Source organism: Aedes albopictus, chromosome 2, assembly GCF_035046485.1.
Source record: "Aedes albopictus strain Foshan chromosome 2, AalbF5, whole genome shotgun sequence".
In the NCBI taxonomy this organism is placed as follows: domain Eukaryota; kingdom Metazoa; phylum Arthropoda; class Insecta; order Diptera; family Culicidae; genus Aedes; species Aedes albopictus.
This window is the reverse complement of record NC_085137.1, coordinates 38,436,446-38,462,011: the sequence shown is the minus strand read 5'-3', so window position 1 is coordinate 38,462,011 and position 25,566 is coordinate 38,436,446. Positions and strand designations below refer to the sequence as shown.

Genomic DNA, 25,566 nt, shown 5'->3' with positions numbered 1-25,566 from the left:
AATACTGGTCCAAAAATCAGCTGTTTTGGTGTACGCAGTCTCAAGTTATGAAACAAATTATATGACCAAATTTTGACCGTATCACCCTTTATACCGTGTGATTATCGCGGTTGGTGTGGTTTTTTTTTTCGATTCCGTAAAACCGGGGCGTATGTAAGACGATTTTCGAGCATACAGCTAAATCCTGAGCTCAACAATTTACCTACCTTTGTACATCGGTTCAGCATAATCCAAAAATTGGTAGTTATCGATGTAACCAACAACCAGCGGGAAGTGCAGTAAGATTATGTAAAAAAATATCAGATCGATCGTTTACAACTGGTTAGATGACATTGTTGAGCAGTGGAAGCAGTACTACTAAGAACACTTCAATAAAGCATAGAGCTCAGGCACATCAAACCAAAGCAGAGCAAGATCCGTACAATTTTCTTCTTTTAGCTTAGAAAATTGGAAATGGATTCCTTCAGAATTCCTGCTGGGGATTCCTCCAAAAACTCCTTCTGTGGATTTCTCCAAGAAGTTCCTTTTGGGGATCCCACCACGGATGCCTTTTGTGTATTCCTCCAGATGTCTCTGTAGTTTTTTTTTATGGGAATTTATCCAGGAAATCATTCAGAAGCTCATTTAGGGATTCCTACATTAGTACAATCTGGGATTGAGGACTCCTAGAAGGAACTTCTGGAACATTCCTGCTTGCTTTTTTAGTGAGGAACTTTTGGTAGATTCGTAGAAAGAACACCTGCAAGATTCCCTAATGAAACTTCTGAATAATTTTCCCAAGGAATTCCTGGATGATGTTCAGAGTGATCTTCTGCAGAATTCACAGAAATAACTCCTGGTAAATTTCGAGGAGGGTTTCTCAGAAGGAATTTCTGGAGGATTTTCAGAAAACTAGCTTGAAGGATTTCTTGGAAGGTACTTCTGGAGGATACCCAGAAGAAGCTCCTAAAGCATTCCCTGAAGGAAGTCTGGGACAATTCCCAATGGATACTCCTGGAGAATTCACATAAGGAACTCTTCAACTTTTCTAGAAGCAAGTTCTGGAGAAATCTTAGAAGGAGCTCCTTAAGGATTCTTAGAATTAAATTTAGATTATTCCTAGAGAGAACTCGTGGAGGAAACACAGTAAGAAATCCTTGAGAAATTCCATAGAGATGATTTTAGAGGGAATCTAGCAAAAGTTCGTAAAGAATCCAAGAACGAAGTTCCAGAAGGAACTCCGCAAGAATACTAAAAACAAAGTGATTACCGCTGTCTGCTATGTACCTCAAAAAAAAACCTGGAAACCGGGAATTTTAATAATTCCACTAATTCCTAGATTGCTTAGAGAAATTTTGCACAGATAAAAAAACATTGGATCGTTTGAATAAAAAGTAGCGCGCTTAACTACTACCAGGAGCAAGACTGGCATATCTAGTATAAACGGCATCGAACTGCCACAGAGAAACAGACGTCACACTCTGCTCGCCTCTTATCGATCACCTTTTTATCAGCTGGTTCAAATATTCGGTACTACACGAACTTGTTGGCAAGCCAGTAGCAGCAACCTCAGTGCAATTTATTCACTGTTCGTATGAAGGACGACATAACACAATTGCTTCTTCGTTGAAACGTAAAAAGCGCAGATTCTGAATCGTTATGCTACTTGAGCTAGGGGAGGTGATAAAAAATGGAAAAAAAATATGTCCAGACATGAACCATGGACACCAGTCTTGAACCATGGACATCACTCACCTTACATACTACACCAGAAGCTATGTGAGAGCATTGCTGCTCAACACACCATAAAAGCTACTGAAGTTACGTGTTACTTTATTGCACCTTCTTTGTCACAAGTTGGAGGTCAAAATGAAAAGACGCGCAAGTTTTCCGCAACAACCTCTTCTGAACAAACCAACCAGAGTAAGATGTTTCATGTGTGTTAGCACATTTAATGCGAGCTGACTGTATTGTCACTTGTGAAGAATATGTATTAAGCTCCGCCTCCACAAATTGATGTCAAACACGAGGTAATTTGTGGTTCCTATGAAACAAAGCCGCAATTTCATGAAATTCGGAGTTTAAATGCAACTTATCTGACAAGATGGAAGTTATATGTGCTTTTAGAGTAACTCATTTGGACCAAAGCATAGAAAGTCACATTTTGGATGATGTTGCAGGTGCTGCTTGGATAGTAGGTCGATTGGCCACTAGCGGCGCTGGCATAGTTTTTGCTCATGTTTGACGTTTGCCACCTAGTGATGGCCCGGCCAAACAAAATAAATTTAGCATTGGGCGATTACGTTTACGTGACGATGTTTTCAATTTTTTTTTCTCTAAATGTTACGTCTGTTTCTCTGTGGAACTGCCATTGATATTGGTAATTAAAAACATCTGATCCAAGCAGTAGACCTGTTCTGGCAAACAGTACTGGTACGAAGATTGGCATCTGAGACATGCGCAAAACTGACTGCTGACAATCCATTTTTTCATTTAGTCATAAAACGAATGAAACCTTCATTTTTAGTTGAGGCTAGCAAACGCAGTTTTGACTTAAGTTTACATAGTTTTGTCACAATTTATATGTTATTGACTATTGTAGATTTAAGCGTGCTACCAATCTAGATATATGAGGTCTTTGCTTTACCTCACAACAATGAAAAATGGTATACCTACATGCTGAAAAACGGTATGGTATGAATGGTATAATGCATTTGACATTTCGATGCCCTCTGTACCAGCATTAGCGTGGGACACCAAAAGACATTTTACTCCTGTACACTTTTTGAGTTTCATTTTGGTCCCATATCAACTGTGCAAAATTTGAGCTCGATCGGAGAAACTATATTTTAGCGCCAGCCATTTTAAGTTTTCATACGATTTAAAAATCACTTTTTCAAAGAAAAATCGCCACATGTTGCCCCTTAACCCCTAAAAATAAATCGATGAATGATTTCTGTTGGAAATTTTACGATGAACCAACCCTCCGAAGACCGCAAAGCGATCTAAGGCATGTGGAAAAAGTTATTGACTGAAAACCGAATGGCATGCCAACGCTGTTTAACATGTAAGGAATAACAATAGAGTAAAGTGGGGCAAAAGTTCGAGTGGGGCAAGAGTTTCTTTTGAAGTTTTTGAGCTCAATTCAAATTATTTCTTTCGGGTGTCAAGGTTGTTCGAAGCCTTTTTGGAAAAAAGTCTTTCACTCAAAAAAATATGAAAATTGATCAATATTTCGAAAAGTTATGACAAAATGTTGGTTTTTGATCAAAAAATTGTAATATGCGATGGTCCTTCCAACGCATGGAATGGAATTGTAATGAAATCGAATTTGATATTTTATTTTAGGGCGTAACTAGGTATATATTGAAAATGCTTTAGCATGTATAACTTTTTGCAAAAAAGATTTGGAAATCATATTTTACACATAGTGGGGCAAAAGTTCGAATTGTGGGGCAAGAGTTCGAGTCATGTAGCAAGTTTAGGTAAAAACCAAAAATTCTGCAAAATGTACATATTATCTCTAAAAATGATGGAATTAGTGAGAAAATTCGATCAAAGTTGAAAAAAAAAATGTTGTTTCATCTGAATTTGGCGGAAAACTACTAATTTTTGGTGTAGTAAATTTAACCCTGATTTGAGTAAAATCCAGATCGAACTTTAAAGGGTATTTCAGTTCCCACATCAAATATCAATTGGTTTTAGGTATTCAGATTACCAAAGTGTCAAAATAGTGTGCTACGGTTAGTCAAATTCCACAAACACTAGATTCGAACTTTTGCCCCAGTAGTGGGGCAAGAGTTCGAATTAGACACACACATACAAAAAGTGTTGCAACTCAAAATTGAAAAGACATTTGGTGTAACTTTGTTCAGCAAATTTTTAGCTCATGGATGGTAGAATCACCAAACGGTATTCATTTATTTTTATCTGCTTCGATTTCTTGAAAAAAGTTGAATTTTCAACTAAGGTCGAACTTTTGCCCCACCTTACTCTAAACAATAAAATCTCCTCATTTTATCGATCGGGTGAGGCTTAATAACTTTTTCCACGAATCGGTTTGCGGTCTTCGGAGGTCTGATTTCTAGTGAAGTTTTCTACAGAAATCATTCATCGACTTATTTTTAGGGATCTAGGGGTGACTCCTAGCGATTTTGCTTTGCAGAAGTAAAATTTCCCCATAGTAAATTGTATGAAAAACTGAGAATGGCGGGCGCTAAAATATAGTTTTTCCGACCGATCTGAAATTTTGCACAGATGATATGGGACGAAAGTAGAACTCGAAAAGTATACAGGAGTTAGACTTTTTCTATTTTTTGTATTTTCCCATATAAACCGTGTACCAGGCTAACCAGCATACGAAATCGAAAATGCTGCAAGTTTTTGAGCCAGAGTTCCACTTATGTTATGTGAAGAAGTCTTTCCGGAATTCTTCCTTTGGAAGCTTCTCACAGGCTATATCGTAGATGTTGTCGTTCGATTTATCCTAGTGTTTTTAACGGGATTCCTCTTGAATATTTCCAGCTATTCCTTCCGGTGTTCGTCTTGGGACTTCTCCAGGAGATCTTCCCGGGATTTCTCCTAGAGTTGCTACAACAGTTGTTCCAACTTTCAGAGTTTCTTACTGGATTTTAAAAGGAGTTTCAGCTAGGATTTTTCCTAAAGTTTCTCGCGAGGTTTCTTTCGAAGTTATACTTAAGATTTTTCTCGGAGCTTCCCGGGACTCCAGGGTGCCTTCAGAGCACTGCTTCTACTGGAGCTATTGTCGACATTTTTCATAGAGTTCTTCTCGTTTTTATCTCTAAGAGTTTTTTTTTCGTGTAGTTAGTTGTTTACTGGATTTCTTGCACCTGGGATTTTTTAGGGATTATTGTCACAGCGCTTCCCAAAAGTTATACTAGAAATTGTTCCGAGATTCTCTAACCCAGTTATGGGATTCCTTTAATAATTGCTCCCGCAGTTCTTGCAGGAATTTTTCAATGAGTTCCTCTTAAAATGTCACCTGAGATAATTTACGAAATTCCTTGTAGGAAATTCCCGGAGAAAATCTGAAGGAATTCAGGTGAAAAATTATCCGAGAAATATTGTGGAACTTGAGAAAGTAGTTATGAAAGTAATATTAAGAAATATTACTTTTTTAAATTCTTTTTATTTTCATGATATTTAACTAATGCTCGATTTTCACGAAGAAACATTAAGGAAATTCAAGGAGGATCTCTGAAAATCTCTATGAGTAATCTTGGGAGGAACTGTAAGCGGTGAGGAAATCCAAGAGAAATATCGAACCCTGCGGAAAAAAAATCCTTTAAGAACTTTTGTGAAAGTTTCCAGAAAATCCCTAGACAGATATCACAAAAAAACACCAAGAGAAATTCTTAATGGAACTTTGGATAAGTGTTGGAGGAATCTCCAGGGGGAATCTTGTGAGAAACTCTGGGAGTATATCGGAAAAACCTCTGAAAGAAATCCCAGGAACAAGAAACAACTCTCAGAAATCCCAAAAGAACAAGTAACAAATCTCGGAAAGAACTTTTTATTGGAGCGAATGCTTAAAACCCTTTGGGTGGGAACTTATGAGAACCAGATAAATTAAACTAGAAAACAAAAAACTGTGGCAAACCTCCAGGTAAAAACTGTTAAATTCATAGAAGTGTTCGTGGGAAGAATTCTGTGAAAACTACGAAAGAATTTAAATAGGGAATTGTGGTAGAAATCTTAGGAGGACTCCCGGAAGGAATTTAAGGAAGAACATTACCATGCCAACATCAGAGAACACACTGTCGAATTATTGATTGGACTCCTAAATGTTGTTTTTTCAATTGTTTATGTCTTTGGATGTCTTTTTTTTAAAGAAATTTTAGATGGAAATGTCAAAGCAATTTATTGCAGTTGACCCGAAAGTACTCTTGGAAAAATCTAAAAATATCCTTTGACCGATTTTTCATTCATTTTCGAAGAATTTTTTCAAACAAAAAAGTTCTTGGCGATTTGGGGGATTTTCTTGGTCAATAAATCTAGCATATTTTCTCTTATACATTTTAACTAAATTTCATAAGCTTTTGAATTGAAACTTTAAGAATGCCCCCTGAAAATTTTGGAAAACTCAGAGATCTTCTCATGAGATTTTCAGAAGAACTCCTGGAGCAATACTGCAACGACTCTCAGAAAGCTTTCCTGGAAGAATTCCAAAATGAATTCCTGATGAAATCTCAGAAAAACTTTTGAAGCAATCCCAGAAATAATTTCTGGGGTAACCCCAGGTAGATTTGAGGAAGGAATATAAGAAAAAAGTTCTGAAGAGATTTCAGAAAATAACCTTGGCAGAATTTCAATAAGTATTTTTGAAGAAACCCCCGAAGATTTTTTAGAAGTAACTCTTGATAACTTGAAATCCTCCTCTCTCGTAGACTTTTGTTCATACAAAATTTTCGAAATTTGTATGGAGCGTAGACTTTGGTCGTAGACTTTGAAGCGTCCCCCCTAAGAGTGTACGTAGTTTATGGACAGGCGCATACGAAATGATGGAGAATCCAGAAGAACGATGAGGAAACTGGTGAGACGATGGGAATCCTGAAGCCTAGGTAAAATGCGTAGCAAAAATGCAGAGAATTCGCTACCAGAATATCTGAATGAACTTTTACCCTAGTAAGATGTTTGGGTTTATATGACCCTGACAGGTGCGCTGGACGTGCACTACGGCAGCGTAGTGTGCCTATCATAATATCTTAGTAGGGTTGAACAAACTTTCTGAAAAAAAAACATCTAAAAAGCGAGAATTCCAGAGGAATTTTTCAAAAGAATTGCAAATATAATTTCTGGCAACACTCCTGAAAAATATCTTACCTATAAGATTACCTGGGTAAGAACGGTGAGGATTTTTTTGGAAACTTACCTCAGCAAATTTTTGTATGACCTTCTGATTTCTGGAAGTATTTCTGAAGAAATCCCTTGAAGAGTAACGTGCAAATGCCTGATCATTTCTCATTTTTTTGCAAATTTCCTATTAAAAGAAATGGTAATTCTGGCTCAAGGAGATCTTCCTATAATATAAAGGATTTGTAGAAAGGTAGTTTTAAAAAATTATTTAATATATTTCTATAATCCATCTGGAGATCTGAAAATATTTAAAAAAATATTAGTTGATAAATTTATGATATTCTGGAGCGAATTCTTAAAATAAATTTCTATATTGTAACATGATAGAACGATGGTGCTACTTATTTTGAATATTTATTTAACAAAATCGTGGTTAGGGACCATTCATAAACGACGTAGACTTTTTGGGGGGGTGGGGGGTGGTCTAACCAAAGTCTACGCTCCATACAAATTTCAAATTTTTTGTATGGACGAAAGTCTACGAGGGGGGAGGGGGGGGGGGTCTGGGATGGCCAAAATTTGGTCTACGTGGTTTATGAACAGCCCCTTAACAATAATAATGTCACTGTCATCCATTCGGGATGCTGGAATAAACTGCCCTCTCATCGTTCTTCATCCCACACTGCTGCTCTCGATCGCCAGGCTTTCCACGCAGCTTCTATCGTTCGTCGGAGGGGAAGATTCATATAACCGATGTGTGCTTGGTTTCGGTTTATTGCAGCCTTTGCGTTTTGGTTTGCTACAATATAAGAATAAGAATAATAATTTCTATAGAAGTTATGAAATGCAGCAATTTTTTTTTGTTTTCTTCTAAATTTCTTTTCACGATTTAGGGGAATGGATTTCAATATGGTTCTAAATAATTTTTATTGCATTATAAATTTATTCAAGATTTCTGTCGGAAATATTTTGAAGAACCTCACAAAAACCTCAATCAATTTAAACAAAAAAAAACTGCCATAAATTCTCTGTTTATAGACAGATAATTTTATTAAACCTGTTTTTTTTTAATAAATGTTATTTGAAATCTTATCGTTCTTATCTAGGAATTCCGCCGATAATTGTTTCGGGAGCTGCTCCATTTCTTGTATAAGTTCAACCAGAAACACTGGTAGTAATACCACCACACATTTCGTCTACCAAAAATCAGCAGATTCATCTCTACCATGTCTGAACGAAGCTTGAGATTCCATCTTCTAGGTTTCGTTCAGGAATTTACTTGAAAATCAAAACTCCCTTCTAACTGAGGTTTTCTGCGAATTATTTTGGTGGTCATTATGGGATTTCTTCGATAGAAATCCCAGGATTGCTTCTTCCAGAAGCTTTTCAGATTATTAGGCTCGGGGTTTCCCTCGCATTTTTTTATTTTAATTTCTTTGTATTTGTGAATTTTAACTTAATGATTTCCCTCGCAGGTTTTTCCAGAAACAGCTTCCCTCGGGACTTTTCAGGAGTTTCTTCCAAGATTGTTGCGGAATTCTTCTTGGGAAGTTTTCTGTGATTTATCACCGAGTTCTTCGCGATAGTGTTTTTTAGAAATTTTCCAAAACTTCGTTAAATATTCCGTAATTTATGTTTGAGATATAATTTATTTCGGATTTCCATCGAAGATCTCAACCAGAGTTCCACCCTGGGGCTTTGGTAGGTTATTCCGGGATTCCTGCCGCGATTTCTACATGAATCCCTCGCAGAATTCTACCCGGACTCTTTCCGAGACTTTTTCCAAGTTTCCTCCTGGATTTTGACCGCGTTTCCTGCCTCTCAGTATTTCTGATGTGCTCATTACATACAAGTAATGTTAGAAGATATTCCGGAGTTTGTCCAGAAAAATCCCAGGAAAAATTGCTACTCTAAGAATGAAAAACTCCGAGAGGAATTCGAAAATGCTCTTAGAAAAATCTAGTGGAACTCTGGAGGAAATTTTTGGATAAGCACTGGAAGAACAACCGCAAATAGCCATGAGAGACGCATCGCGAGGTACTCGGTTGAATTCACGGAGGAAACTAGTGCAGACATCTACAAAAGAGCTTCAGGAGAAATCAATAATTTTGGATGTCTCGTGAACTTTGAGTGAAGACCAAGGAATTTAGCGGGAAAATTTCGGAAGAAACCCCGAGTAAATTTTCTTGGTAGAAATCTCTGTTGAAAATTAAGAAGATATCCAAGGAGATTTTCCAAAAGAATACCTGCATAGATTTGTACAATAATTCTGGTAGCAATCCGGAAGAAATTCCTAAAGAAATTTTAGAAATACCAATAACGTAGCGGTAGGTAAAATTTTTGATTTAGAATTAAATTGAGAAAGTATATCCTTTCCAACATTTCTCCCAAAAACTTCAAGTAAGTTATTTCTCTAACCAAAATTGTAAACCAAGCGATTTTCCATGGGGACCAAAATGCCACCACGCACACACTACCCCGGGATCGATAAATCAGACTATTTTACTGTAGTTATGCTGCTGCAAATTGGGAATTTCCGTCGTACCTGGCATCATTCCCCAGTCGCCGCCGACCGATCGACAAACTCTGTTACCAAAGTGTACCGGAGAAATGTCCCATGTCAACTAATTTTACGAGTTTTACCTCAGTGACGTCGTCGTCGTCGTCGTCGTCATCGCCTTCCGACGACACCATCAATTCACAGAGTTCATCTATCTTTCACTATACAACGCACAGGCCCAACTTCCCAAAGCGCAGATAAATTCCAATAAATGTCACCCGAATCCAAGATCAATAAAATTACACGCTTATCAATTCTTGTGCCACCATGATGGTGAAGACGTTGATGTACCAATTCCGATAACCAAGCACATAGAGCGGAGTAGCGTATCGAGAACACGAGATGGCAATTGGCAATCGAAAAGACAACCCTGTCTCCGTCATCAACTGCCTGACGAAGTTCAACAACTGGAAATAAACATGCGTGAAATTAATTTCGGGGATTTACAACATTTCGACTGTGGCGTGATGTCGATTTAGTGTGACATTTTTTTCTAGATTTGTAGGTACCTAGGTTGCAAAAATCGAACAGCTTACCTGGTTGAGCTGCAGTTTAAGAAATTCACTATTGCCGTTGCGTTTGTTGTTGAGAGACTGAGGATAACCCTTTTCTCAAGAAAAGAAATGCCGTGAATAAGTTTGCCATCATGAGAAACTATGCGCTGGTTTTGGGTTTATCGGTTTTAAGACACATTTCACGGCAATCGATGTCCCGCACGTAAATCCAGCATTTGGTGATTAAGGACTGTGGTGTCATATAAAGATGTCTATATGGCAGCCTATTTATTGCACCCATAAACAAATAGAAACGCTCCATAGAAAATCAAAAAGTGCTCCATTAAGAAAGAACATATGTTCCATGAAAATGTGCAATGTTACCCATAAATAATTGAAAACGTTCCATACTTTATAAAAAATGTACCGGTAAAACATAAAATTTTCTCATTAAAAGTGAAATTTTGCACCAATAAATAATACTGAAATGCTCCATAATAAAATACAAATGCTCCATAGAAAAATGCAAACGCTCCATAAAAAATTGAAATTGTACCCATAGAAAATTGAATATTGCTCCAAAGAAAAATTAAATTGCACCATAAAAAATTTAAATTGCACCATAGGAAATAGATGAATTCTCCATAAGTATTATCAAACTGCACCATAGAAAATATGAATTGCTCTATGAAAAATTGAAAATCCTCCATAGATAGCATATTCTTATAATTTAATTCGGCAGGGCTGAATTACTTTACATTGCACTGCTTTAGTGGTGCAAATGTTTAAAGTTATGGAGAATTTTCAATTTTTTATGGAGCAAATTGTATTTTATGTGGTGCAGTTTGCTAATACTTATGGAGCATTCATATATTTTCTATGGTGCAATTTCTATTTTTTATGGTGCAATTTAATTTTTCTATGGAGCAATATTCAGTTTTCTATGGGTACAATTTCAATTTTTTATGGAGCGTTTGCATTTTTCTATGGAGCATTTGTATTTTATTATGGAGCATTTCAGTATTATTTATTGGTGCAAAATTTCACTTTTAATGAGAATTTTTTTTGTTTTACCGGTACATTTTTTATAAAGTATGGAACGTTTTCAATTATTTATGGGTAACATTGCACATTTCCATGGAACATATGTTCATTCTTTATGGAGCGCTTTTTCTATGGAGCATTTGCAATTTGTTATGGTTGCATTAACCTTTTGCCATGTCTATATATTCGTCTCAAATTTGTATCATCGTCTTCCATAGCGGTTTAAAGATTTTCCTTAGACCTGTTGGCTCTCCACGAAAATATCAAATAGGGAAATGGAACCATCTCGGCAGTGCTTCTATTTTGAGCTCTTTTCTGCTATAACTGAGTCAATTTTGAACCAATTGACACAACTTTTGGAACACAGTGACCAAATAGCTCGGTACCCTATCTACTCTCTTAATTAGTTTTGCGCATTCAGCAACTTCTTTTGGCATCAATCCCAAGCATCAGTCAAGGTTCTCCGGTGAGACTGATATGCACATCTACTGATAGGGTAGAAATCTACTTCGACTTCGTTAGTGCGCCAATTCCCGTCATATCAGATGGAAAATAGACGATAATTACAGATATGCCAATGGCTCATCAGATGGAAGCAAAAAGATGTAGACTATCAATAATAAGCCTCTGCAGCACTGGAAATCGAATAATTACGCGAAATTTCACGTTTCAATTTCACTCCACTTCCGAGTTGATAATAATTTATTACGTTTTGCATACGACGAAGGCAACCGCACCAAAGCAGCAGCTAGCCGAATTGTTTTTCATCACCTTTCAATTTTCTCTTCCCCGTCTAGAGAGGATTCAAACAAATTTGTGCGTTGATTTTCTGCTTATGAAACATCGTATTTCACAACCACAGAGAAAGATTCCTTCGCTGCACTGTGATGGCGTATTATGATCTGGTTGGCAAAACTATGACTTGAAATATTTTTGTCGTTATTCTAAAGCTACATCCATCTCAATTTGAAGGCTTTCTACTCAAAAGTACTTTTAACACATGATTTGATTTCGATTGCGAAGAATTTGACCAACTTTTCGAACAAACACCTATGGTCGGTCAAATCATAACTTTGACCATCATATGTACCATAGTGTCACGTAGAAGGTGTGTCGGGGATTGAATTCACGCTGTGCCCGAAATAGATGTTGACTAGATAGAAACAGAAATCGAGGCACAATTATTAAATTTTATTATTCAAAGAAAAATATAGTTTATTGACAATATGTTTTAACATGATATGAAGGCTAATTTATAAATGAGAAATTTGCACCAAATTGGCCATGATACATTAGTTGAGGTCTATGAATAAACTCAATCATTAGTGGAAGACAACATTGGAGCAAGCTGTAGGTAGTAACCCGTGAAAAGGGAAGACTGTGAGGCAGTGAGGAGTGAGAAGCGAGCAGTGCTGAATGAGGAGTGAGTAGTTTGGAGTGAGTTGTGGGAAATAAGCAGTAAAAAGTGAGATGGTCATAGATGAATACTTATGCCACAAAAGTTCAGCCTATTGGACGCAGTGGCTTAATTTCCCCAACAGGGGAGAAAAAAAAAAAGATGAATACTTAAGAGCGAGCAATTGATTGTGAATAGTTAGAAGTGAGAAGCATGAAGCAATGAGGATTATCGATTGAATGTGTGAGGATTGAGCAGTGAAGAGGTAATAGTAGGACTTAGGAGTAAGCAGTGGTTAATGAATATTAAGCAGTGAATGATGAGTGAGAAGTACTGATAAATAAGCAAGCAACAGTTAAGAGTCACAAGTAAGCAGTGTAAAGTGAGGAGTTAAAAATAAGCAATAAGGAAGCTTCATACTTATCACAGAGAAGCTACGGCAGCGCAGGCCTTTGTTGCGCAGAAGTCACTGTGACTTAATTCTAACAAATAAACACTTACTTGTTTTTAACTTTTAACTTTTAGTTAGTCACAATGACTTCTGCGTAACCAAAACCTGCGCCGCCATGACTCTTTTGTGACAAGTGTGTTATTTGGGTTGGGAAGTGAGGAATGACCAGCAAAAAGTGGGAACCGGTTCAGTGCTTTTTTTTTCAACAATTCAATCAAAATCAGATTTTTTTCAAATTTTGAGTATTTTTAAACATTTTTGAATCAGTTTGCAGTATTTTGTCTGTAAAATTGGCGCAACACTGTCCCGATTTTATAAAGCTTCGACAGTGTATAATTGTTGTTGCCAACTGTTTCCAGTGAAATTAGTAAACTTAAAAGAACAATCTATGTTTCAAAGAAGAAAAATATCTAATAAGAAGGCATAATCTAATCATATTCAAACACAGTACAAATACGAAACTTGAAAGAAGAGCCTATGTTCAAAAGAAAGAAAAATCTTTTATAACAAAGAATTACAACTATAAATCTTCTCTCAGCACATATTGGAAAGTTGAAAGAATAGTATATGTTCAAAAGTAGGAGAAATATCCTACAGCCATTTCAGGGGGTTTAAGAAGGTATTATGGATGTAGGATGGGGTTCCAGGTTAAACCAAGGATTCTCAGTGGAGAGTTTCCGGGAACTTAAAGGGGCTTCAGGGTTTTGAAAGGAGACTCAAGGCACTTCAGGTGGCTTTCAGAGGCGTTTCCAGGACGCGTTCAGAGTTGCAGGGTTATTTAAGGGGGCTTCAGGGGTTTGTTGGTTTCTCTTGGGGATTTAAGGTATAATGCAGGGGTTTGAAGGGGTCTTAAGGGACCTCTGGAGGCAGGGGTTTAAGAGGGTCTCAGGCATTTTCATGAGGTTACAGAGACGATTCAGGGGCATTTTAGGGGTTTCAAGTGTATCAGTGGGTCTCTTGAGTGTTTTGGAGGGTTTAAGGAATGTTTCAGGAATTTAAGGACAAGGTATTTGGAGTAAATTGCTCAAAATTTCTAGAGCACCGTTTTTTAGAACCGTTGAACGGATTTGGATGAATATGCATCACGCTATTGACAACCACTGAACAATTAGCGTGATGCATATTCATCCAAATCCGTTCAACGGTTCTTAAAAACGGTGCTCTAGAAATTTTGGGCTATATACTCCAAATACCTTGTCCTTAAGGGAACTCGTACGACCTCGATTGGCCTTCAGAGGTGTTTCGGGGTTCTTTAGAAGTTTTAGGGGCATTTCAGGGGCTTCAAAGGTTTCATGGGCGTTTAAGCGAGTTTCAAGGGTCTCAGAGGTATTCTATAGTCTCAGGAGTCTAGAAGGCTTCAAGGGATTTTACAGGGGAGTTCAGGAGGGTTGTCAAGGACATTTAAGGGAACTTCAGGCCGTTTCTAGGTTCAGGAGTATTTTATGGGGGTTCAACAACGTTTCAGTGGGCTTTAGGGAGTTTCGGTTGCTTTCAAGGGAGTTTAGGATGCTTCAGAGGGTTTAAGAAGTCTCAAGGGGTTTCGCGGTATATTCAGAAGCGTTTCCGGGGAGTTCAAGGGGGTTTTAGGTGTGTTTGAAGGGAGTTTATAAGGGTTTTCCGGGAGGCTTTAGAGTGTTTTATGGGTTTTCAGGAGGTCACTGATGGCTAAGAAGGGTTTATAGAGGCGTTTTAGTATGATACAAGAAGTTTTAGGGGAATTTGTGTGGGCCTTACGGAAATTTAAGAAGGTCTCAGGAGGTTTCAGAAAGTTATGAGTAAGAAGTATCAGGAGTTGCAGAAAGTTTTCTCCTCTGGGACACCCTCGTAAACCTCCTGTGAAACCTCCCTGTAAACTTTAAAATCGCTCCAAATGTCCCCTGAAATTCCGCTGTAATGCAACTAAAACTCCCTGAAGCGAACTAAAATCGTCAAAAATTTCCTTGGAGCCGATGTTCCTTAAACCCTCCCCTTTAGGCTGTTCTGTAACTCTTGGAAATCTCGTTAGCCCTATCTCAAATCGACAGGTTCAGAAGCTCTTTTTCTTGGCGAAACGTCCCAACTGGGACAAAGCCTGTTTGTTAGCTTAGAGTTCTTTGTGTAGTTCCACAGTTATTAACTGAGAGCTTCCTCCGCGAATGATCTTGCAGGGGAATCTGGCATGTGTATATCACGTTTCAGATATTGCGCATTGCGCAGTTAAAAGTGCGACGAGGAAGTGCGGAATCTCAAATAAAAGTGCGATTTGGTGTCAGATCGTTTCGTTGTCTTCACCGCACTTATTCATTAGCTCATGATGAATAAGTGCGGTGAAGACACCGGAACGATTTGATGCAATATCGCACTTTTATTTAAGATTCCGCACTCTGTCGCAGTCCAGTTAGCAATGCAATGAACTATACGAAGATAGTTTTTATATTATCCTATTTTTTTCTCCTTTTTTTATATCGCTTAATTTTTTATCTTTTTATTTTCCACTTTTGTTTTCTTCTTATCTTCATATAATTGAATCCTCCTGACTTTCTACCAGGGTTGTGAAATGTCACGGAAATTTCATTGAAAAAATGTCATGACATTTTCCAGTTCTACCTTTTTCAGTGAAAATGCCCATCCGTAAACATAAACCTTCAATAATGCTGGCTAGTTATGCTACAATAACGATTTCTTCGATAAATATTTACCGCTAGAGGCAGTAAGAATTTCAAATAACCAAATGACATTTATTTTGACATTTTCCAACTCTGCTTTCTACCTTTCTACTAATCCATCCATTCAAAAGCCTGCTGGCGTACGGAATTGTTGAAGAAACAGTGAAATCTGTTTCTTGTAAGCGACAGCTACAAGCTGATAGTGAGGAATTTTGAGTGTAGAGTGAGTTGAGTGTTGAGTGAGCAACGAAGAGCGATAGATGAATGAGCTTAGTGAGCAGTGAAATAGTGAGAATTGAAATGTGTGTAATGAGGAGCGAGTAGTGTAGAGTGAAGAGTGAGGAGTGAGCAGCAAAGAATCAGAAATGAGAAGAAATTTAATTCTTCATTACACCAACAAAGCTAGCCAGGAAAATGTTTGAAACTTCTCAGGTCATTTTCACAGACCACACACAAGCACGAAAAAGACGGATCATAATATTCTCATAAGACTCATAAGACTCTCTCTTCTGCAAATTGAAGTGACAAGATGCAAATTCAATCTAACTTTTTTACACTTAGATGCTAGATTGCATCGCAACCTAGCGATTTATGACCAAAAAGTGTAACCATACTTGCATCTTGTCACTTTAATTTGAAGATGAGAGAGTCGATGAAGAGAATTCTTTCATGTTACTTTCGCCCTTATTTAAACTCAATCTAGACATATTATACTTTATCGATCTTGTTGCCGTCCTTTACATGCTCATGTTATATCTGTCAAAATGACCTGAGAGTTTCCAGTAATTTTGAGGTTAGGTTCGTTGGTGTAATATAGAATTACCGAAGAGTGTGGATAACTGAAGAGTGAGTTATGAGCAGCGAAGAGTTAGCAATAGTAGTTAGAAGTGATCAGTGAAGATATATAAATAATGTGTGAACACAAAGCTGTGAAAGAAGTGAGAAATCAGGAATGAGCAGTGTCAGCATTAATACGTATGGAATGACAAGTGAGCAGTGACGAGAGAGCAGTAAGGGATGAGCAGTAACAAGCGTGGAACATGGAGAAGTGAGTAGTGAGGAGTGAGTAGCGAAAAGAGAGAAGCAAAGAATGAGAAGAGAGAAGTGATGAGTAAACTGTAATGAGTGAGAAGTAAATTGTAAGGAATGAGCAATGAAAAGTGAAAAATGATAAGTGTGATGAACTGAGGAGTGAGAAGTAAGGAATGAAGAGTGAGCAGTGAAGAATGAGTGGCGAGGAGTGAGAAGTGAGCAGGAGTGAGTTTAAAAAGAGAGGAATGAGTGTGAATAAGTGAGGAGTGTTATGTACATATGTAATATGCAGTCGTCAATGTTGGATTTTATAATCTTGGCGATACAAACAAAATGTTTTGTGGTGTAATAAAGATAAACCAATTCAATGAAGTATTCACCTAAATTGCAAGCAGAACTAGTGACGAATCAGGTTAGTTCCATTAATTGCAACCCAATTATAAAACGTTCATGGAGTGGTCAAAGTACGAAGACATGGGCAAAAAAAAACTTCCCGCCCCCGGGTGGACTCGAACCACCAACCTTTCGGTTAACAGCCGAACGCGCTAACCGATTGCGCCACGAAGGCAGATGAGGTCTGGTGAGCTTTGGTCAGGTTTCGTTACAAACACCTTTGATTCAACCGTCCATGATCAGAATCACACAAATTGATTGTTGTTATTATTCCACTCGCCACTCGCCTCGTGACTAATGAATTGGTGGTATCCTAAAAATATGGTATTTTGTTTATATGTATGCATCTTGCTTGGTTTCCGAGAACAATTGTTGGATTTACTTTGTGCAATTCGGTAAAAATTCACGCTTCGATGATTCAACACACGGTCGGTGCTAGCCATATGAACGCATTCATCGGAAATTCACAGTAATCCAACTTTTAGGATGAGCGCACATCGGATGCTATTTCATTTGCATCCACCCACCCTCACCTGACGACTCTTCGAAATGCATACATTATAGTCATGTAGTTTTCCCCATTCAACCCGACACAGAGAGGTGTACCTTCTTACCGTTCGTTGCTGGATGTTACTAGCACTGCTGGCGATTAACCCGTTTCGATGATGATGTGAGGCGGCGCGGTGATGCTGGTTGATCTCATTGAGGTAAAGTGGTGATGTTATAATGAATCATCGCCACGTAGGATGCCTCGGTGGCGCGTTTGAAGGTATATAATCCGATTCCTGGGGATGGCCATTGTCCTCTGGAGCACAAATCTAGGTCAAAACTGAAAGTTGACTGTGGCACTGCTTCGGGTGCAACCTGACAAAATAGAGAGCTTTACTCCCAGTGAGTCCGCTGAACTGAGTCCATCATCCAGCCAGTGAACAAGGACCTGTGAACTGTGGTGATGTGATGGAAGCGCGCTGATGTGCTCGGGGGAAAACGCTAAGTTTATTTATAGTCGACGTCATCGCACCTTACTGCATCCTTTTTGTCTCATTAGGTGCGCGGCGAAATCTCTGCTGCTGTTGGTGCAGCCTGCAGGTGAAGGAGGATCATTCGAGGATGCATAATCGCAGTTTCTCATTAGCGACTTGATTACATCCGCTCCGTTGCGTTGGTCGGCGTTGTATTGGCGTCAGACGCGGAAAGCAAGTGCTTAGCTCATTAATTTTCTGGAGGTTCCAGGTGTTGTCTTCCGTTCTTTACGAGGACTTGGTTGAATCGTGTGGAAAATGAATTTTCATTAATACATATTTTTTCGTGTGTTCCATGTTCTACTTTATCACATCGCCTTCGTGGCGCAATCGGTTAGCGCGTTCGGCTGTTAACCGAAAGGTTGGTGGTTCGAGTCCACCCGGGGGCGAAATATTTTGGAATCGTTTTCGTATCCTGAATGGTACCTACATATATCATGTGAAGTGTGTAAGCTTCTATTAATTCTCATCTGCCCGGCTAGCTCAGTCGGTAGAGCATGAGACTCTTAATCTCAGGGTCGTGGGTTCGAGCCCCACGTTGGGCGTGATATTATTTTGCTTGATTTCCAACCCACGATATTAATGAGTGAGCTCGTTTCATGCTATTCTTCTTCAATCACCAACAAAACTAGCCAAGAAATGTTTGACACTTCTCAAGTCATTTGGACAGACCACACGCATGCTCGAAAACGACGGATCATAGATTCTACTTTATCGATCTTGTTGCCTTCCTTTTCATGCTCATGTAACACCCGACCAAATGAGCTAATGGTGTAATGAAGAATTGTCATTATTTACATTGGTGTAGCTCCATATGTAACTATGTTTTTTACACGAATCCATTAAATTTAACATTTTTGAATGATGTCGTATCAAAATGACAATTGTTTGACTTCACATCATATCCCTTCGATAGCTCAGTTGGTAGAGCGGTGGACTGTAGTTGAAACCCTTCAAGGTCGAATAGTAATCCATAGGTCGCTGGTTCAAATCCGGCTCGAAGGAGTCTCGATATTTTTTTTTATTCTTCCCAAAGAGAATCAAGTCCACTTAACGATATCAAGTGGAACTAAACTTCTGTCCCAGATTTTAACTAATTACCTGCTTCCAATTTGTCCGATAGTTAGGGAGCAATAAGACGTCTGCGCAGCGCAGTAATTACACCCCGATTCGGTTGATGATTTCAAGTTGAACCGTTCCAGTAGCAACGCAAAAGTCAGATCCAAAGCGGTGTTGTTCACGCATGACTAAGCCCTTGCCCGCGAGAGATTTTCGGCCGGTGTCGACGACGACGACGATGGCAGCAATGTTTAATTTGTGTGCCGCGACCGACTTAGTATTGAGAAGAGACAGACAATAGAGCACCACCACCGAACGAAGGTCCGATTTCTTGTTCGACGAATGGTAGAGTCGCGATTTTGAAAGTCTGCTTAAGCCATAATCTAAAAGCGCTGTTCGTCGTCGTCGCTGTCATAGAAGGTAGCGTAACTAATTGATCGTCCCTCAGCTCAGCTGGTTGGTTGTTTTCACTACCAACAGCGACTACTGAGCTACTGATGGGGCTGTACTGACTGCAGTCATGGATGTTACGTCACATCTAGCGCCAAGTCGTGATGTGTTCCTTGTCATGTGCATTCACTGCAGTCGAACAGTAGCGTTCAGAGGGTATTTGACATTTATTTAACCCTAGCTTACAGTGAGAGATACATAGATCCGTCCTCTGCTCTACTGACGTAGTCTTTGTTGCCATCCAGGTGTTCATCAAACTACTGTTTCCATCTTTCAATTACCTCACGTATACACTCGTCATGAGACTACCATCTTTATCGCTACAAATTACGACTCGCGGCACGAAGCCGTTCCGAGATGCGTTGAGATCCTGGTAGGTAGAACTTCCATGTTTATTTTTTCTTAAAAACGCACTGCAATTTCATTTCCTCGAATTCCGCTTCTTCCAGGCGGCGGTTCTCTCCCGAAAGATGCGTTTTCGCTGTTTTCGCTTCTGTTTGTAACGTTACACGTTCTGCCGGGTTCCTTGCTGCAGCATTGCCGCCCGAATTGCCTCCGAACTCAATCTGCATTCCCCGTCGAACCATTGGCTCTGTTGACTCCGTTCTACGTACCTACCATACCATGCTTTCGGCTACTTCGTTGATGGCTGCTTTTACTATACTTCCGTAGTTCTCTAAAGGGGCCATATCGAGCACGCTCTCGTCTGGCATACCTGCCTGCTTCAGTCGCTCTATGTTGTACCGTGGCGGTCGCCGGTATCGCACATTGCTGATGACGGAAAGCTTTGGGCGCAGTTTGACCATTATCGGTAGTGGTCAGAGACGATGTTAGCGTCACGATAAGTCCTGACGTCGATAATATCGGAGAAGTGCCGTCTGTCAATCAGTACGTAGTCAATTTGCGATTCCGTTTACCCGATGCTAAGGTTGCTTGTAGACCCACGGGGTCACGTCACGTCGGTGCCACGGGGAGGTAGGGTTGCTGGTTATCCGAATTGGATCGGAATTACGCAAATACCCAGTTTTACCGTATTTAGATTAACATGGTAAAACCTTATAACAGCAAAACCAAATTGAAATCAATGACGATTCTGTGATAGCTTTTCTATTGGCATTAGTGCAGGACCGGATTTACAAATGTGCAGTAATTATGTCATTGTTGAAGTTTTTTTTTAAGATTTATGATTTCAGATATGCTCAGAATTCATGACATTGAAAAAAATGAAGAAGAATTCGTACTAGCGGGAATCTTTGAGAAATTTCTAGCGCTACCGCTGAAGATTGTTTCTGCTATAGCTTCAAAGAGAAGGTCTAGCGAATCTCATGAGTCCAAGCATAAAACCATAGACTTAATACTAAACGTTCTAACTCAACTGGGGAGCTTCTGACCTACTTTAAGAAGTTTCGAGCATAATTCTGAAATCAACTTTAACCCTCTAATACCCAAATTTTTGATGTTGATCTAAATATCATTTTTCGTCATCCAAAATCGATTTGAACATGTTTTGGAAGATGACTCTTTTTAGTTCTCGATTTCGTGAATTTCAGTTTTTGATTTTTCTAATTTTTATTTTTGAACATTCCCACACTTTTATATTTTTCCTGAAAGCCTATTTGAGGAACGGATTTTTCGGGATGAAAACATTTTGAGATTTTATGATTATTGTTGAAATATTATTATTTTAAATTTTTTTCATAGAAAATTTTATTTTCCTTGTAATTTTTAGAAAAATAATTTTAGAGTGTATTCGATTCCCTTAAACTATTAAACAAGGATAGAATGATTTAAGAAAAAATTAAAATATGTTAATTGTAGCGATTCAATACAAAATAAACAATGACTTCTAAAAGGTGACTAAAACATCAATTTTTCAATGATTTAAAAAATGTAAATACGCTTTAAAATACACCGAAAACCATTTTGAGATATGCAGAACACTCCTAAATATCAGCCAAAAATATAAAAAAATGATATTCCACGAAACAATAATTACAAAAATGCTCAAACTATACCCCGTCTAAAGGCTGTAACGATAATTGTTCCAAGCACTGTGCGCAAAATCTGCTTGCCTCTGATTGGTTATTAAAATATAAGTGTTCCCGCCAACCACAAACTTTTGCGTCTCAAAGTAGGTAGGAAAGCCTCCGCGCAAATGATATAAATAGAGGCCTCATAACGCAAACCGAGATCATTGTGTGCAAACCTGTGACGAAGAACAGTCCAGCCTCCAGAGCAGCTAGCAGAGCAGATCCTACCTGCAAAGGAGCACAGTGGTTGTGTGTCCAGCAACCGTGCTGAAGCCGACGAGGGACCCAGTCCAGTCGAGCAGCAACCAGCCTACCTGCAACCCCAACGAAGCCGGCGGCACCGAGGTGGAGTTCAACTCGCTGAGGGCCTGGTTTCTCAAATTGTAATTTTCATTGCATGAAACCAGAAGAAGAGTTATATCAGGTTATTTTTCCCAACTAGTCGCCATCCCACCGGTGTCCACCGATACGTGTGTGCTTTTGGTTGCATCGATTTTGATCCGCAAGCTGCAGATTTCCTGAGCTACCTACTTTGCATGTGAAGGGAGAAGATTTGTGCACGTGACTACAAACCGACGTAAGTCATCCTGTGTGTGAACCAAAGCCGTTTAGTAATTGCGACCTTTTTGTGCAGTGCCCTGAAACGCAGTCGGTTTTTATTGTATCCTGGAAGACCCGACTGACCGGCGGACCAGTGCAGATCGTTGTTGCTGTCTGTTCCTGCCTCGCGTGAATAGGTCGTCGCGGAAAACCAGATAAGTGGCATGCATGCATGAAAAAAAAAGTGAAAAGCCAGTAATCGTGCACGAACTTTTTTAGTTTCTGGCATATGGTTTGCGCGTAGTTAGAGTATCACCTAGAATTTTAAGCTCTAAATGTGAATTAGTTCTTTGAAAATTGGCCAATATACGCAGTAGTTTAATGTGGGTGAGAACACTTTGATTAATATAGTAGTTTTTTTTTCTGATTATTGATTTTGTTTTATTATTTTGTGCTACGGTGTTTTGAACAGCTTCTCCATAGAATCAAGTGTGGTCGGACCTACGACTGGCCGACAGCTAGCGGGCAACCTAAATTGAGGTTCCGGCAATCCAACTTTTGGATTGGCGCATAAGCTGGAATTTTTCCAACGAGATTTTGCTGCAATTCGGGCATTCGTTATTTTTGCTGGAGGTTTCTGTGGTCCCACCGGGAGAAAACGTTACAATTTGGCGCCCAACGTGGGGCCCGAGGCCGTGTCCCGGTAGATTTTTAGTTGATTTTTATTCAAATTAGTTTGTGTTCTGTTTGGAAGTTATTATTTTGTGTGTTGTGTACATGATGGAGCAGAATAACAGATCAATCGATGGTTTGATAAACGATATGAATTTTGATGATTTCGAGGCAGGTGTTAGTGGTAGTTATAACCGAAATGTGCGATATGTACCACCGACGAAATGGGGAATTAGATTCGACAACGAGAACGGTAATTTGAGCGTGGCTGATTTCATTGAAACAGTCGAACGGAAAGCAGCGCTGTATCGCGTTTCGCGGTATGAGCTTTATGAGTGTTTTGGCGAATTGCTCGGCGGTAATCCGTTGATTTGGTATCGCGCATTCAAAGACAGATTTGTCTCTTGGCTTACGTTAAAAGAGGAGTTTTTACAGCAGTTCACAAAGGCCGATAATGATTATTTGATCGAAAGACAGTTACAATCGCGATTACAACAACCAGGAGAAAGTTTCGGGATCTATTACGCTTGCATGGAGTTATTATTCAAAAAGCTAAGAAGGCGTAAGACAGAAGAGATGAAATTAGAGTACCTGATTCGGAATCTTGATGATTTCTACTTGAACCGAATCCCGGAAGGTCAAATTGAAACTATCGCGGAATTAGGGCAGTTCTGTGAGGGTCTAGAAAAGAGCAGGGAGATTTTGCGTCGAAGGAGAATGAGCCAGTTTCCTCTGGCAGAACCTTCATTGCAGGGTAGAATCAATGTGCCGAAATCGCGAGTAAATGAGGTCCACTTTGATGGCCTGGCAAGCGGTTTTCCAAAATTTCCGCTAAGTTCCAATGATCACTTTGAAGCATATGGCGATGCGCAATTCAAAGACCCCAGAGATGCTTCTTTGTTCCAAAATCGCCATGATACATCGATGTCTCCTTTACAATCGCAGGCCGCTGCGAATTGGGCAGTTTGTGCTCAACCATCTGCAGCAGGCTATTGTGCAAATCGTGCCAATACTCGATCCGAAATCTACAATTGTTCTCAGGTGGATAGACAGGCTAGTAGCCAGCAGTGGCGAGCACAGCCTACCGAACCGGTCCATTGTTTCCAAAATTTGAATCCACCAAACAATCATGTCTGTTGTGCCCAGGGTAGAATAGACAATGCAGATGTTGTTGCCAGGAACAATCCAAATACATCTATGCAGGTAGCTTCGCAATATAATGCAGTGAATTGTGAGTTTGTTCCCTCACAAGCCCAACAATGCCCTGTAACCATGCCTGTAGCAGTAGTGGAAGATGAACCAGATGTAGCTCAACTCTCTCAGACGATGGTAGATTGTTTCGCGATAAGAGAATTTGCCGGTAAATGCTTCAATTGCAAGAACACTGGTCATCATTGGCGTAACTGCCAACAGCCGAAGAAGTTCTTTTGTCACCGCTGTGGTTTGGAAGGTAAATCGATGCAGTCTTGTCCCAATTGCACGGGAAACCGTCCAGCGGGATCAAGACAGTAGAGAGGTCACTTGGTTCCGCGCCGTTTTTGAATCTCTCATTGCCGTATGTATTAGAGATTGTGTACCAACCACAGGACAACCGGCCGTACGCGAGTGTAGAAGTTTTCGGTAAACCGATGATAGGGTTGTTGGATTCAGGTGCATCCGTTTCCATCCTTGGCCGAGGGTGCTATGACTTAGCTAAGCAATTAGATCTTTCTCTTTTTCAAATCAATTCATCAATAGCTACGGCAGATGGGTCGGTTCATAACGTTTTACATTGTGCTTATATCCCATACACATTCGAGGGGAAAACGGAGATTGTCTTGACGGTTCTGTCTGAGGCGGTCGCTAATCCTCTAGTGCTAGGCATCGATTTTTGGAACTCGTTTAAAATCGCTCCTACTACCCTCGGTAATATCTGTAGCTCCGAGATCAAGAAGCCGTCAGAAGGTGAGCCTAAGATCTACTCCTGTACCCCAGAACAGCAGAAAGAGCTCGATACGGTCATAAAGGAATTTTTACCGTATACTGAAGGAAATCTTACGCGTACTTCTGTGTTAGAACATTTCATAGACACCGGTAATAGCGATCCGATAAAACAGAAATATTATCCTGTTTCCCCGTACGTGCAGAAAGAGATCGACAAAGAATTGAATCGTATGTTGAATTTGGGAGTAATTCAGTCGTCTAGCAGTCCGTGGTCTAATCCGATTGTGTCAGTCAAAAAGCCTGACGGAAGCGTGCGTCTGTGTTTAGATTCACGAAAATTGAATAATGTAACTAAGAAAGATGCTTATCCTTTGCCTCATATTGCGGGAATACTAGGTCGGTTCGAAGGGACTCGATACGTGTCCAAAATAGATCTTAAAGATGCATTTTGGCAAATCCCATTGGAGCGCAGTTCTCGCGAGAAAACTGCTTTCACAGTGCCTGGTCGTGGTCTTTTCGAATTCGTTGTGATGCCCTTCGGGCTTCATAATGCACCACAAACACAATGTCGTCTGATGGACAAGGTGCTTGGAGTTGATCTCCAACCATTTGCTTTTGTGTATTTAGACGACGTCATAGTCGCTACCGATTCTTTCGAAAAACATATTGAGGTTCTCCGTGAGATCGCAAAGAGATTAAGAGCCGCTCAACTTTCCATTAACGTGAATAAATCGCAGTTTTGTGCCCCGTCTGTGAAGTACTTAGGTTTTGTGGTCGATCAGGATGGCATCCGTACGGATCCAGACAAAATAAAAGCAATAGTCGACTTTCCGCCTCCTACGTCGGTTAAAGAGGTTCGACGGCTCGTCGGTTTAGTAAATTGGTACCGTAGGTTCATTCGGGATTTCTCTACGTTGATCGCGCCTATAACTGAGCTTTTGAAAGTCCCGAAACGAAAATTTTCGTGGAGTAATGAAGCCAATACAGCATTTTTAGAGCTCAAGAGTGCTCTGTGCTCAGCTCCTCTCCTCTCGTGTCCAAATTACAATCTCGGGTTTTA

The 25,566-nt window shown here is 39.5% G+C and overlaps 1 protein-coding gene and 4 non-coding genes across 5 annotated transcripts in view; 4 read left to right on the top strand and 1 right to left on the bottom strand.

Annotated features, from left to right (window-relative positions):
- The window catches only part of LOC109421249 (centaurin-gamma-1A), a 560,936-nt gene that overhangs the window by 384,037 nt on the left and 151,333 nt on the right, over window positions 1-25,566 (top strand). The gene's annotated exons all lie outside the window — the stretch shown is intronic.
- On the bottom strand, window positions 16,912-16,985 carry Trnan-guu (transfer RNA asparagine (anticodon GUU)). Its single transcript has one exon. It is a non-coding gene; the product is annotated as a tRNA-Asn (tRNA).
- On the top strand, window positions 18,148-18,221 carry Trnan-guu (transfer RNA asparagine (anticodon GUU)). The gene has a single exon. It is a non-coding gene; the product is annotated as a tRNA-Asn (tRNA).
- Window positions 18,305-18,377, top strand: Trnak-cuu (transfer RNA lysine (anticodon CUU)). The gene has a single exon. It is a non-coding gene; the product is annotated as a tRNA-Lys (tRNA).
- On the top strand, window positions 18,739-18,837 carry Trnay-gua (transfer RNA tyrosine (anticodon GUA)). The gene is made up of 2 exons: window positions 18,739-18,775; window positions 18,802-18,837. It is a non-coding gene; the product is annotated as a tRNA-Tyr (tRNA).